This window comes from Uranotaenia lowii, chromosome 1, assembly GCF_029784155.1.
Source record: "Uranotaenia lowii strain MFRU-FL chromosome 1, ASM2978415v1, whole genome shotgun sequence".
Taxonomy (NCBI): domain Eukaryota; kingdom Metazoa; phylum Arthropoda; class Insecta; order Diptera; family Culicidae; genus Uranotaenia; species Uranotaenia lowii.
In genome coordinates, this window is record NC_073691.1 from 176702718 (window position 1) to 176717564 (window position 14847).

A 14847-nucleotide genomic window follows, 5' to 3' on the forward strand; every position below is an offset into this window, starting at 1 on the left:
TATCTATCTATCTAGAATATAAAATAGGAAATAAAACCTCGTTCGATGGTTTTGCTTATTTTTTCTGAGAAGATTGATAACACTCACCAGAAAAACAAATTTTGTCGAGCCTCGCAATCCTCCATCAACTTTTCAATATTTGGTGCATGATTTGGTGTACAATCAAATTTCAATTTGGATGAACAATGACTACTCGATGTTTATTACACTGCTGGTTTTGATATTACACAAAAGAACTTACTTGCATGGTGCACATAGAAAAGATGTAATATTAAAACGATTATCCAAAAAAATACATCGTTTGGCTTACATCCTCATAAATTACATCGACCAGCGTTACATTTTTTTTTGCTGTGTACGCTACCTGTCACATCGATCTCACGGAACTTTTTCTAAAGGGTGTCCACGATGAAATTTCCACAATATGAAATTGCCTTAACTTTTTAACCGTTTGGTGGAATTTAATGAAAATTTGGGTGGATTTAGTTCATAGGGCATTGTTTACATCCCGAAAGTTTCAAAATCCTGTGATCAAAACTCGCGGAAACGATGTCGAAAGAACAGCTCGTGCGTAAGAAAATCGAATTTTGCGAATCAATTTTAAGTGTGGCAATTTCATCGTGTGTAACAGTACTTTCCAATTATAAGAATTGGGCTTAGCAACAAACTCATAAATGAGTAAAATAGATGTACAGTTGAGAAAACCAAATGATTACTGTACCGCAAATCATCGAACACTTGGTTGCCGCTCTACTGAAGTCGCTTTTACTGTTAACACAGTAACTGTCACATCGAGTTCCGCTATAAGCTCAAAAGCCTAAAGAACCACAACTCCAAGAACTCCTCAAGCAGACCACATCTTGTCGATAAACCATCTGCCAAAACACGAGTTTGATGCAAACTTTCCATAGCCCACGGAACAAAATTTAGCTGTCCTCAGAGCCATCAAATAACTACAAAAGAAGAGCGGGAAACGGTAAAGTTGAGAAAGCCTAGGAGTTCAACTGGAATAATGATCTCCAGAATTTGGGGAATCCCAATTCGGGAAGTTTAGACTGTGTCAAGTGAACCAAATAAAACAGGTGATCGCACCTGATGATCAACCCTGGCCAACCCAGCCTGCATGAGCCCAGCAGCATTGCATGAATGCCAATGAAGGCGGAGACATAAAACGATCCACGAACAATCATCTGACTACAAATCAATTAACATCCTCGGACATACTAAATACCGTCCCACTGAGCAAGGAGAGTAGACAACATAACCGTGCTAAGCTAAGTGATTTGATCTGGACTCACACCATACTGAAACGAGAATAATCGGAGTCCAAGAACCGGAGAAGGTCCTCGTCTACGACGCAGGGCCTTTTTCTTAATACGGTTCTGATCGCTGAAGGAGATCAGAAAGCGACAGAATATTGCCTTAACTGCATGCAGCTCGATCAGCTGATTTTCAATATTCGTTGCCCAGTGTGTGTGAGCGCCACAGTACTTGGTCGTCGATCAGCGCCGGAAAACTGCAGAGAGGGAACTCCGACAACAACAGAGCGACAGTGTTAGCCGAAGAGAGACGCTCCTTTGCATATGTGCATGATACGAAGAGGAGCAAAACAGGAATTTGTTGTTTTTTCGTTTTTCTGGGATTTTAACACTCTCGTGTTATTCATCCCCTATCCGCCGTGTCAAGTGAAGTACTGGTTGCCAGTTATACTTGTGATATCAGACTGCTCTTTTTCAGAAAATCCAAAACTTTCTTTTCTTCGTCCGGGCAATTTGATAGAACCTGTCTCAGGTTAATTCCAATTTTGGTTTCTATACGGGCTTGATGGTATATTGGGCAAGATAATATTATGTGTTTTATACTTTGGGGAACTTGACAAGCTACACATAAGGTAGGATCTTTTTTGTCCATCAAATACTCGTGGGTAAGTCTGGTGTGCCCAATGCGAAGGCGCGTAAATAACCGTCTTTCGTGAAACGATAAACGGTCAGTCCAAGTTTCGGTGGAATTCTTAATTTCTCTCAACTTGTTGTTGGTGATATTGTTCCATTCCTGAGACCAATATTGGCTGATGTATCGTTTTAACCATTTTACAGCATCTGTAGAAGGAACGGCCTGTTCTGGAGGATCCAGTCGTCCACCAGCTACAGCAAGTTGGTCTGCTTTCTCGTTGCCTGGGATCTGTGAGTGTCCGGGAATCCAACACAAAGTAATACCTTTCTGAACGGCAATTTTGGAAAGTTCGGCTATCCAGGGATGCTTGGTATTTCCAGCTGCGATTGCCTTCAACACACTGGCCGAATCTGAGAATATCACAGAGCCTGGGGGACATACACTTTGAGCCGCTGATAGTATGGCATAAGCTTCGGAGCTGAAGACCGAGCAAATACCGGGAAGGGAGAGTGAAATGTTGATGTTCTCACTGTGAATGCCACAGCCAACACGGCCGTCAGAAGTTTTCGATCCGTCGGTGTAGAATTTGGGGATGCCTCTGTATTTTGTGCTAATAAGGTGGTAGAATTGTGGCAGAGCTATCGATGGGTTCACCCCCGCTTTCAGTTTTGAGAGTAGAGAAAGGTCGGTTTTAGGAATTGGCAGATTCCATTTGTGCAATCTGGGTTCTGTGCAAGAGCTGATAGGTGGAATTGTAGTTTGTATGTCGCTTAACAGTTTTACAGCTCGTAAAACCAGTGGGGCTTCCGTACAGCGGTCAAATGAGAGCCATCTGATTGCCTTAGTTGAGATATTCTTGGCTAATATAAACTTAAATGGCAGTTGGCCGCTTTCAGCCATAAGAGATGTTATTGGACTGCTTCTGAATGCTCCACTAATGGTGCGGATTGCTTGGTTGTAAGCAGGTTCTAGTTTCTTTAGGGTATAATCATAACCACGGCCAAACAGTCCGATGCCACGAAGCATCGTGGGTAGCAGCCAGCCATGGAGGAATAGTAGTAGTGATGAACGGGATCCTGCCCCGTTGGGGGTACATAGTTTCTTCAATATGTTGAGTTTATTGTTTGCTATCTTTCGGACCCGGTTGATGTGATTGGAAAACTTGAGTTGGTCATCAATCCACACTCCAAGTATTCGGGCGGTCCGGACTAGAGGTATAGTTTTGTTTTGCAGGGTAAGTGGGGCAATTTTGCGCAGTCTTTTTCTGTTGGGTCCAAAGTGCAGCAATTTGGATTTGTCAGGGGCGAAGGTGAATCCAACTGATGGCGCCCAATCTTCCAGTTTGTTCACAGCGTGCTGTAAATTCTTACGGGCGAGTCGAGAATAAGGAGATGTAGCTAGGAGAATGAGGTCGTCAGCATACGCCAGTGTTTCGATTTGATCAGGTATGACTTCGAAAACTGATTGCAGTCCAATTAGGAAAAGGGTGGGTGCTATGACCGAACCTTGGGGTACCCCGTTGTGTATCACACAAGGGGACGAGTATACTCCATCAATGAATACCCTAGCTGTTCTGTCTGTGAGGAAGCTTTGAATGTAGCTTCCCATTCTTCCTAGGATTCCCCAATTTTTAATCGTGTGAAGGATTTTGGTTCGACTGACCCGATCAAAGGCTTTTGAGATGTCTAAGGATAGACATCCCACGTGGTATCTTTTGGAGAGAGCATCTTCCAGGAAGTTTTCTAGGTGTGCTAAGTGGTCATCGGTAGAAAAGCCTGGTCGGAAACCGAATTGTCGTGAATCAAGGCGATTGTCTGCTTCAATGATAGATACAAGCCGACGCTTGACCATCCTTTCTAGGATTTTTCCCGTGCAATCCAACAGCGTAATTGGTCGATAGTTGTTAAGTTGGTGTAAGTCTTGTTTCGGTTTAGGTATAGGGATAATAAGCCCTTCCTTCCACTGTGTAGGTATAGTTCCATTCTGCCAGATCTGATTGAGGATGTTCAAAAGAAGAGTCTTTCCAAGGGGTGGAAGATTTTTTAACAGTGGATAACCTATTTCATCCATCCCGGCTGAACGACCTTTCACTTTTTGGAGAGCCTTCTCAAGTTCAAACATATTAAAATCAATGTTGTATTCTAGGTGTTGTAGGGTGGAAAAGTCTATGGGTAGGAGTTGTGGGTTTGATTCAGGGGAGGAAATAGAGGAGAAGAAATTGCAGAAGGAATTGGCTAATAGGGAAGGGTCATTGGAATAATGTTGATTGAGCAGTAGGTGGAATTGACTGGATCTGTTTGAGCCGTTCAGGCGTTTAATTTTGTCCCATAATTTGGTGGATGGGGTTGAGGGGTTGATTTCTTCTACAAACTGTTTCCAGCAGTCTTTTTTAGCTTGTTTTATAGTAGATCGGGCTGAGGAGCGTGCTGATTTGAATTCGGCTAGAGCAATTTCTTTACGAGGATCGTTGTTGGGGAGCCGTTTCAAAGAACGAAGCTTTTTTCGGCGATGCTTAACTGCGTCCCGAACTTCTGGGTTCCACCAGGGGACCGATGGTTTTCCCGCAGTACCGCTTGTTCTAGGGATATGCTTTTTGGCTGTGTCAAACAGTAGTTTGGAGAAGGATTCAATGTTGTGGTTAGGTTGATTGTGTAAATTTCTCTCAATGTCAATTTGATACCCAATCCAATCGCCTTCATCGTATTTCCACCTAGGTCTCGTTGTGGCTTGGGGGGTGGATGTCTCTAGGAAGATTGAGATGGGAAAGTGGTCGCTTCCGTAGGTGTCATCCAACACTTTCCACCTAATTTTTGAGCTCAAATTCCATGAAACAATAGAGAGGTCTAAGGCTGAAGTGTTTCCGGTTGAGGGACAGACTCGGGTGGGCAGTGAGTCATTGAGGATAATGAAGTTTTGGTTATCTACAAAACTTTCAATGAAAGACCCTTTTCTGTCGGTTTGTGTTGCACCCCATGATGTGGAATGCGCATTGAAGTCACCCATAATTAAAACTGGTTCTGGGAGTTGGGTTATGATATTTTCTAATTCTTCGCAAAACTCTGCGAATGGCTGTTTTGGGGAAATGTAGACTGAGACTATGGTGATTTCGACGGGAGATTTTAGACGGACTGCCACTATATTAAGAGTAGAACTGATCCCTAGGGGAGTATAAGGGAATCCAATTTTTACGGCTAGCCCGGTGCCTTGCAGGCCCGGATGATGATGGAGATGTAGATGGTAGCCTTTAATAAAATCTTTTGGGATAAGATGCGGTTGAGCCATAGTTTCTTGGAGGGCAAAAACAATCGGAGAGTAATGGGCAGAAAGGATTTGCAGTTCGGAGGTACGTGCTCGTAGGCCGAGAAGATTCCATTGGATAGCTAAGCATTGTTTGTTTTTTCTGGTTGGTCTATTGTTGTTGGAAAAGCTATTGCTGTCAGGCATATTTATGTTGTGGGTGTGGGAGTTCATATTGCACATGTATGGAGCCATTAGGAGTGATTTATTGGAACGGACTTACCGTTTTTTTGTTGGTTGTAGGGACGAGTATTCTGGGGGTTGGAAGGGCCTGATTGGGGGTCTGATTCGAAGCACGGTTTCTTAGGGGTTGAGTTGGGTTTGGTAGATTGGTCATCATTAGACTTGGGGCTGCGTCGGCCGCGCTTTGATGCTTTTGAGTTGGCTTGGCTGCTGACTGTAATAGTGGTGGTTCCCGATTGATCCGAGTTTTCCGTTTCAGATGAAGATTCCAATTCCGGGCTCGCTAGAAGTAGTTGAAGTTGTGTGGTGAGTTGGGCTACTCGCTGTTCCAATTCTTGTATCCGAAGGTCTTTGGCGTTTTCCTGATTTGATGATGTAAGGCGTTGCTGAATTTGGCTGATGTTTTGAGCTGCTTTTTGGCGGTTTCGAAACTCTCTTACTGCTGCACCCTGGGAAATCCCGGAATCAATTCGGATTTTGACGATTTCTTGTTCCTCCAGCTGGACGGGACAAGAGCGGCTCATGGCAGAATGACACCCATCACAGTTAAGGCAATGTGGATACTTGGTGCATTCAGTATGTGCGGGAGATTCTCCACAAATAAGACATTTTTCTTTTTGTTGACATCGTGTCTTCGAGTGCCCGAATTTGCCGCAGTTCCTGCAAAAGAGAGGCCTCGGGTAGTATGGTCGGGTAGGTATGCGGATGAAACCGAAGTAAATATAATCCGGAGCGACAGTTCCACTTATCGTCAGGACCATAGAATTCGTTGGCACTGATTTTCCATCCACTTTTTTGATGAAACGGTACACCTTGGTAACGCCTTGATCCGCAAGATTTTCCTGGATCTCCTCGTCAGACAGTCCATGAACTTCTCTACAGGATACCACTCGCTGGCAGGTGTTAAGTGATGGGTGTGGCGCGATGTTGATTTTTGTTCCATCAATCAGTTCCGAAAGTTGTTGCAGTTGGTTGAATTGGTCGATGCTTCGAATTTTCAATAGATAGGCCTCTCCGTTGTTGATAGGGTTTGCCCCATCAATTCTACCGACGGCACGGTCGATGGACTTAGCAACAACAAATGGATTGTTTGGAAGTTTGTTGTTCTCTCCAGCTCGCAGTACAAGAAATTGAATTTCGCCATGAAGTCCTTTTGGATCCATCCAAGACGGAAGCGTCCGTCTGAAAATTTGTTTGGGGTTCTGGGTCCGGTTGGCCCAAGGTGGATTAGGATCCACCATCCTTTTGGAAGAATATCCGAGAGTTGCCTCTATTTGAAGTCACTTTCAATTTTCACGTTGTGGGAACTATCACCAGAAACAAGATGTTGTTTGGATGTCCGTGATAGTGACACCAGGCAAGAAAAACACGTGTGCGCAGAGGAGCAAAATTAAAAACCGTCCGAACCCGATGACTATCGCCGAGTGAATGAGCAAAACAGGAAGAGTGTTGTATGCATGTTAACGCTCGAGGCAGAAGCAATAACATAGCAAGTGAGAAGCTATCACGGTGTCGGAGTGCACACGTGAGCTACGTGTACGGTGAAGGAAGCGTATGCAGGCGAATGCATGCGGAGAAAGCAGTCTACGAATCCGGGGCCCCGTCGACGTTCATCAGCAGTGACAACTTTATGTGTAGCGGTACAGGTTCGATTAGATTATAAGGAATTATGATAGCATAAGAATAGAGTTTCAATGTGAAACCGTACTTATATGTCGTGCTTTGTATTCAATGTTTGTGGCAAGAAGCCTCATGATTATTGAGCCAATTTAGCGCATGTCAAGCTTAAAGCTTTCGCATGAGAATCGAATCTTCGGCCAATCAAGCCAATACAATTTCTTGTTTCTTAAATCATGAATTTGCGTGTTCACTTTTGATACACTCCGGGTAGGGCAAAGTTGTTACACGTGAACACCCTTAAGTTTAGCAAAACTCATACACCCAAAGTAATTTTGAAATTATTTCTACGGTATTTTTCACGTAAACTAAGATTTAGATTCTACTAGCTGATTTTACCCGGCCTTGCTCGGGTTCATTTAAAATATAAATCAAAATGAGTCGTTGACTTCTAGAAATTATAGAAGCTTTGTATTCATAATAATAAAAAATTTGACCCATGTTTGGTCAAGTTAAATTTTGTAAATCTTTTTAAAGCTTTAATTGAGATTATTAACTGCGTTTATCGTTTTCATAATATTGAAAAACTCATAGTTATGAGGTGACAATTTCCTATGTATGCTTATTCATTCCACCACGAAAAATATGTTAACTCACCCTTTTTTATGGAGAGTTAATAGATTTGGCCTTATTTTTTATTTTCAAATATTAAAACTGTTATTTTTTATCTTTCCCCTTTCCCATCTAATGAAAATCTCTACTGGAGTTTATACTACATTTCAAGATAGATGATCTCCCCGTACAGTAGTACATATATTCACGTTTGATTTACTTAGAAATTTCTAAATAGACTTCTGAACCTTGTTGAAGACTCACTTTGAATGTCTCCAATTGTATGTGTCCTTTTTTCGCAGTTTAATTTCATACTGTTTTATGATACCTTTTCCTGAATGTTGAAAGATCCACTAAAAGTTTTTTGAAGTTACCAAATACAAGTCATCTAGGAACCAAAATCGTTCATTTTATAACTTTCAAAGGTGATGGGAAATATTAGAGAAACATGAAATATCAAAGAAACTAAGAACATAAGCCGTAAATATAAAAAATTTCTCGAAAAACATTCAACGGCTCACCGTAAAGAACTTGAACTCGAAATTTCCGCTTGTCCGCACTTCATGTTTCTCAAATACTTCCCATTACCTTTGAAAATGTGATCATGTACAGGTATGAAGATGTACCAAGACAAATTCAAAACATAAGATTTCATTTTATAATGGTATGAAAAATCTGAGATCTATTTCAATTTGTCTATTCTAGGACACAATTATCCCATTCATTATTGAAAAGACTTGAAGAGTTGTCAATTTAACATCTCTTAGGTATCATTCGATTTTGGTTTTTTTAATGAATTTTTACCAATGAAATTGAATGGTATAAATCTAAAACCTCAGATTTTATTACATAAAGTTTCATGCGTTGGATTTGTTTTTTTTTTCAGATAATGCATGTACAATTTTTTACCCCCCATTTGCATTCCTTGACGGCTATCAAAGCTATGAATTCGCAGTTTTCAGCTTATAACTCTGAATTCGAAAACTTTTTCTTTCTCTATGAGGATTTCCAATAATATGAAAATGGTTGGTTTTTAGAGGCTGGAATTTATCAAAAAAACTGTCATTAGTTTTCAGCATTCCGTCCAAATAGCTATTCAGCAGAAGAAGTCAATTCATTATGAAGATGAATCTTGGCATTGACATTTAATATTGCGTATTCTTGTAGATTCTCAATACCCTCCAGGAGCAGTAAGCACCACTTTGAAAACCACTGTTTTCATCAATATATTCGTAACATGCGAGTGGTATTTTTTTATCCATAATGTAGGCTCTTTATTTCATCCAAGAACCACGTGCTTGTGACCCGTGCTACGAACAGTAGAAAGAAAAAAGCCCGCCAAAAATTTCGCAATGAATTTTTCTATCATCAGCAGGCTTTGATTAGCTATCCAGTACACGTGAACTCTGGATGGTCGTTTGCGTTTCTAATGCCCATCCCTTGGTGATGGTGAAAACAAACCCGCCAAATGAAACGAAAATCGGTTTTCAAAATGGGTGCCATGACTTTTGGATCGTGTGAATAAAAACGAAAGTTATATGGGAGGGTCCCTTTTCTCAGGTGGGAGGGGCTCAAAACTATTACTAAAACCTTACCATGGTCCAAACACATAACTGTGCCAAATTTCAGGCTGATCGGTTAAGCGGTGTGGATTTGTATAAGGTGCATACAAACATATATAGTCCAACTCATCTTTATATATTAGATGATTCTACGTGAATTTGTAGTAACCCTAGTGTAGCAAGGATGCCCCAGTAGCAACTACTTTACCTGCACATAACAAACTCATGACTTTCACGTAAAGTCTAAGTGGATGATTTCAAATCCGTTTTGTGCATTTTTCTCCAGCGTGTGGTGGTAAATTCAAATTAGAACATGGAATTGTAATCGTCAGCTTACTTTGTTTCATGTTGTGAAAATTTTTGAAGCCGTTGTTCCTGTTGTCATCATGATCGGATATTCAACTGTTTTGGATTTGTCGTTTTGGTAAGTGATAATAATTCTTAATTGTAATCAGCTAATTTTTTTTTCATTTTTCTGATAGCAATTGCTCTGGATACAAGTGCTATTCCATTGGAACTGATGGAACCTTTCGTTCTTTGGTGGATCTGTTCGAATAAGATGCTCAACGGAACATCATTCACGGAACAATAGACAAGATAAAATATTTTTTATTCTGATACTTTCTGTTTATTAATGTATACTTTTCAATTTTTACAGGATTTCAAAAAGAAAGTGTTTTTTATACTTAAAAAGTGTAGTGTTAAGATGTGCAAAGTTAGTAAAATAAAGTTTATTCACAACAAAATTTAGTTTTTTAATCATTATGAAAAATAACAAAACAGGAAGAAAAAACACTCTTACTTTCATTTGGATATTACAAACATTCCTCATGGCTTACATAAACAAACACATTCACGTAAAATGTATTACCGTATGCAATTCATTCATACCGAGCGAAACTATAGCAGTTTTCAAATAATCGAAAATCGAAAATTAATCTTAGCGAATCCAACACCCCCTGTTCATCTGTCAATCAAACTGCTCGAACTACAGCTCATTGTTCAAAACACTGTCAAAGCACACTTCCGCTGACTCATTCCATTCAAGTGTTCCGAGAGAAACGACATCTCGTGTGATAGATTGTCGGAAAACAGAAGGATAATCCTCCGGTGCGGTGATCTGATGCATGATTTAAGGTAATGCGTATTCTGGACCAATATCGAACAAAATAATTCAACACATACAATCCATAGGGATAAAGTATAATCTGCACGTTGCTTCGCCCGGAACACGCTTCCAAAGTGATCTGACACTCGAACGGATTGTAGGTAGGGACCGTGGAGAGGCCTACAACATCGAAGAACGTTACTCATAAACATGCACCCTCAGGCACCCACATGCACTCGATTGACGTCTGGACACGGAAGAGGGATCAGGAGTAACCTGGGACAAAAGGTAGTAGTGCTTATAAATTATCACATACAGTGCATCAAACAATGTATTTCAAATGCATCTTCCGACTCACAGGGTCATCCCTACGTTCGATAATTCGAGCACTATTCGATCGAACACTACGAAACATAAGAAGCACAACTGGGTCAGTACATGAGCAAAACCGGAGCCCCGATGTTCCAATGGTTCTTCGAGCTAACAGTTTCCTAAATACATTCCATGGTACCATACCTCTAGTCTGTCACCGCAAAGAGCCTAGGCTACTACAATGGAACTCAAAAATACCCAAAACAGATTTATCGCTCCTTTCCAAAATTAGAGCTGGTGATAACCCGTCCACAATTTTGCCTCAATTCCGCTACACCGTAGAAAACAAATACAAAACCTTTCCAAAGTTCTACACCGACGGCTCAAAAACACAGTATGGCCGGGTTGGCTGCGGCATACACGGAGACTCCGTAAACGTTTCGCTCCCTCTTCCATCAATATGTTCTGTATTCAGTTCTGAAGCATTTGCTCTCTTGTGGGCCGCAAAGAATGTCTGCCCTCCCTCCGGCTCCGTCATCTTTTCTGACTCCGCAAGTGCTTTAAAAGCGGTAGCTGCTGGAAACCTTAAGCACCCCTGGATTGCCCAATTGTCAGAAGTCGCCATCCTGAAAAACATCTCACTTTGCTGGATACCTGGACATTCTAATATACCTGGAAACGAAAATGCCGACCTTCTAGCATCGGCTGGCTGTCAGTTGGACCCTCCAGAACAAGAAATCCCTTCTCCCGATGTTGTCAAATGGTTGAAGCAGCATATTTACCATATTTGGTCCCAGGAGTGGAACAACGTTACAGACAACAAGCTTCGAGAACTGAAAAATACCCCCGAACCATGGAAAGACCGCACATCGTTTCAAGAAAGGCGTATGTTAACGCGCCTCCGCATAGGGCACACTAAATATACGCACGGATACCTGATGGATAAAGATGATGCTCCTATCTGTGAAGCGTGCCAGGTTCCTCTAACAATTAAACACATCATCATAAACTGCACTATCTACCAACAAGCTCGACAGGATTGTGATCTTGCAGATAACCTTCGGCAGGCTCTCTCTAATTGCCCCAACGAAGAGAAAAAGATTTTAAATTTTATCCGACAAACCAAACTTGCAAAACTGATATAAAGAAACCGTCAAATGACGACCACAACGAATGCCACTTGACACTGAGGAATAGGGGATGAATAACGTGAAAGCGTTAAAATCCTAGAAAAAAGAAATAAAAAAAAAAAAAAAAAAAAAAAGTACATGAGCAAGACATCAAGGAGCAGAATTGGATTTCGGGATTCCGATAAGCGACAGCACTTGCATGGAAATTGCATGACCGGCGACTGCATGCTGAACCTAGCTTACGATCAACATAGCTAAAGGTTAAGATACCGCATACGAAATCGGATAGGAAAATCTCGGGCATATTCTTATTGGGAATTGAAGACTCGGACAAAGCCCTCGTCTGGAGGTAAATTATATCTGATGGTTTAATCCAATTAGAATTTCATTCATTGCCTTATCTGTAGGGCTTTTATGAAGGTTCGAGATCGTTAGTGTGGCTTGATTCGGTTAACCAACTCATCCAGTATCTCAACACACGGAATGGCCTGAAGATTCTTCGATCAAAGTGTGCGTAATAATTCCAGAGATATTAAAATTACAACGTCAAGGAAGCAGATGCTGTGAAGCTCAGTTTTGTCGAGCACGAGATTGTATCTATCGCCCATGCTAATCGTCGTTGCCACACTACGAATTTCTCACGTCCGAAAACAAGAGAGTTGTGTCGTGTCTTGTGGAAGCGGCAGGGTTGCCAACATTTTTTTTCAAAGATCAGGGAACTGGCGAAATAAAAATCAGGCAAAATCAGGCAACGTTAAAGTAACAGAAATTTCGCTCAAAGTGATGACCTTTTTTTTTTTTTTTTGGTCATCGCTCCACATTTTCACTCGAATATGTGTTGTGAGAGTACTTGGTAGAATCTACTGCATCACGCAATCGAAAGATTTCATTTATTAAATCACTTTTTTTAAATAAGAATGAACGAGAATCTTTCGATTGCTTTCATTCAGCCACATTTTCACTTATCACTTCAGCTGTGGTACCTACTCCAGTTCCTTACTACCCATTTTTCTTGACATTCGCAAAAATCAGGCAAAATCAGGCATATTTTGAAAAATCAGGGAAATTTAATGGCTTATCAGGTTGTCAGGCATAGCCTCAAAAAATCAGGCAACGCCTGAAAAATCAGGCACATTGGCATCTCTGGGAAGCGGTATTCGTTGCAGAAGAGAAGTGACAGTGTGTTGAGTGCATGAGAAGAGCTAAGCGAATCGAGTCGCTTAGTGGTATCGGCGAGGGAGATCGTGAGCACAAAGCCAACTCACCACCAGGGTTCAACACGCAGGAGTGCGTCGAATGAGAAAGAGCAAATAAAACGCAGCTCTTTCGTTCTCGGTTCACGGGCACATTTGACTGCTCGAAATTCTCTCGAGAAATTTGCGACCAAAACGCAGATTGAAAATTTTTGAGCTGAGCGAATTCGCGCGCGCCTATTCGAGAGCGCGAGCGGTTCGGAAACTGCGTTTGCGTTTTGCTAGCCGCGTGCGTGTAGGAACACCGAGCATCTTCCGAGAGAACACGGCGGCTCACCGGACGGCGCGCGCGGCTCTCTTTAGCACACGGAGTATTCGCCGTGTTTTCGTTATTAAGGGCCGACGGAATAATCTGTGCGAATAATTAAATCAATAGATATGGTAAAACAGATAGAAGCACGCAATAGCCTTGGGAGGAGGGTTATAAAAATCCATGTTAGAAGTTTTAAAATACATACTAGTAATAGTAACTAGCACTAGTAACTATGAAAAATTTACCATGCAATAGTAAAATTTCGCAAAAAAAAGCCAAATCAAAGAGCCTAACACAAGGATTGTTAAAATGAATGTTGAAAATATTCTAGCCACTAGTAATAGTTACCAGCACTAGTAACTATGAAAAATTTACCATGAAATAGTAAAATTTCGCGAAAAACGCCAAATCAAAGAGCTTTACATAAGGCTTGTTAAAATGAATGTTAAAAATATTCTAGCCACTAGTAATAGTTACCAGCACTAGTAACTATGAAAAATTTACCATGAAATAGTAAAATTTCGCGAAAAACGCCAAATCAAAGAGCTTTACATAAGGATTGTTAAAATGAATGTTAAAAATATTCTAGCCACTAGTAATAGTTACCAGCACTAGTAACTATGAAAAATTTACCATGCAATAGTAAAATTTCGCAAAAAAAAGCCAAATCAAAGAGCCTAACACAAGGATTGTTAAAATGAATGTTAAAAATATTCTAGCTACTAGTAATAGTTACCAGCACTAGTAACTAAGAAAAATTTACCATGAAATAGTAAAATTTCGCGAAAAACGCCAAATTAAAGAGCTTTAGACAATGATTGTTAAAATGAATGTTGAAAATATTCTAGCCACTAGTAATAGTTACCAGCACTAGTAACTATGAAAAGTTTACCATGCAATAGTAAAATTTCGCAAAAAAAAGCCAAATCAAAGAGCCTAACACAAGGATTGTTAAAATGAATGTTGAAAATATTCTAGCCACTAGTAATAGTTACCAGCACTAGTAACTATGAAAAATTTACCATGAAATAGTAAAATTTCGCGAAAAACGTCAAATCAAAGAGCTTTACATAAGGCTTGTTAAAATGAATGTTAAAAATATTCTAGCCACTAGTAATAGTTACCAGCACTAGTAACTATGAAAAATTTACCATGAAACAGTAAAATTTCGTGAAAAACGCCAAATTAAAGAGCTTTAGACAATGATTGTTAAAATGAATGTTGAAAATATTCTAGCCACTAGTAATAGTTACCAGCACTAGTAACTATGAAAAATTTACCATGCAATAGTAAAATTTCGCAAAAAAAAGCCAAATCAAAGAGCCTAACACAAGGATTGTTAAAATGAATGTTGAAAATATTCTAGCCACTAGTAATAGTTACCAGCACTAGTAACTATGAAAAATTTACCATGAAATAGTAAAATTTCGCGAAAAACGCCAAATCAAAGAGCTTTACATAAGGCTTGTTAAAATGAATGTTAAAAATATTCTAGCCACTAGTAATAGTTACCAGCACTAGTAACTATGAAAAATTTACCATGAAATAGTAAAATTTCGCGAAAAACGCCAAATCAAAGAGCTTTACATAAGGATTGTTAAAATGAATGTTAAAAATATTCTAGCCA

General features: G+C 40.3%; 1 protein-coding gene across 1 annotated transcript in view; it reads right to left on the reverse strand.

The window, feature by feature from the left end:
- The window catches only part of LOC129737563 (tachykinin-like peptides receptor 86C), a 264810-nt gene that overhangs the window by 73396 nt on the left and 176567 nt on the right, over nucleotides 1-14847 (reverse strand). The gene's annotated exons all lie outside the window — the stretch shown is intronic.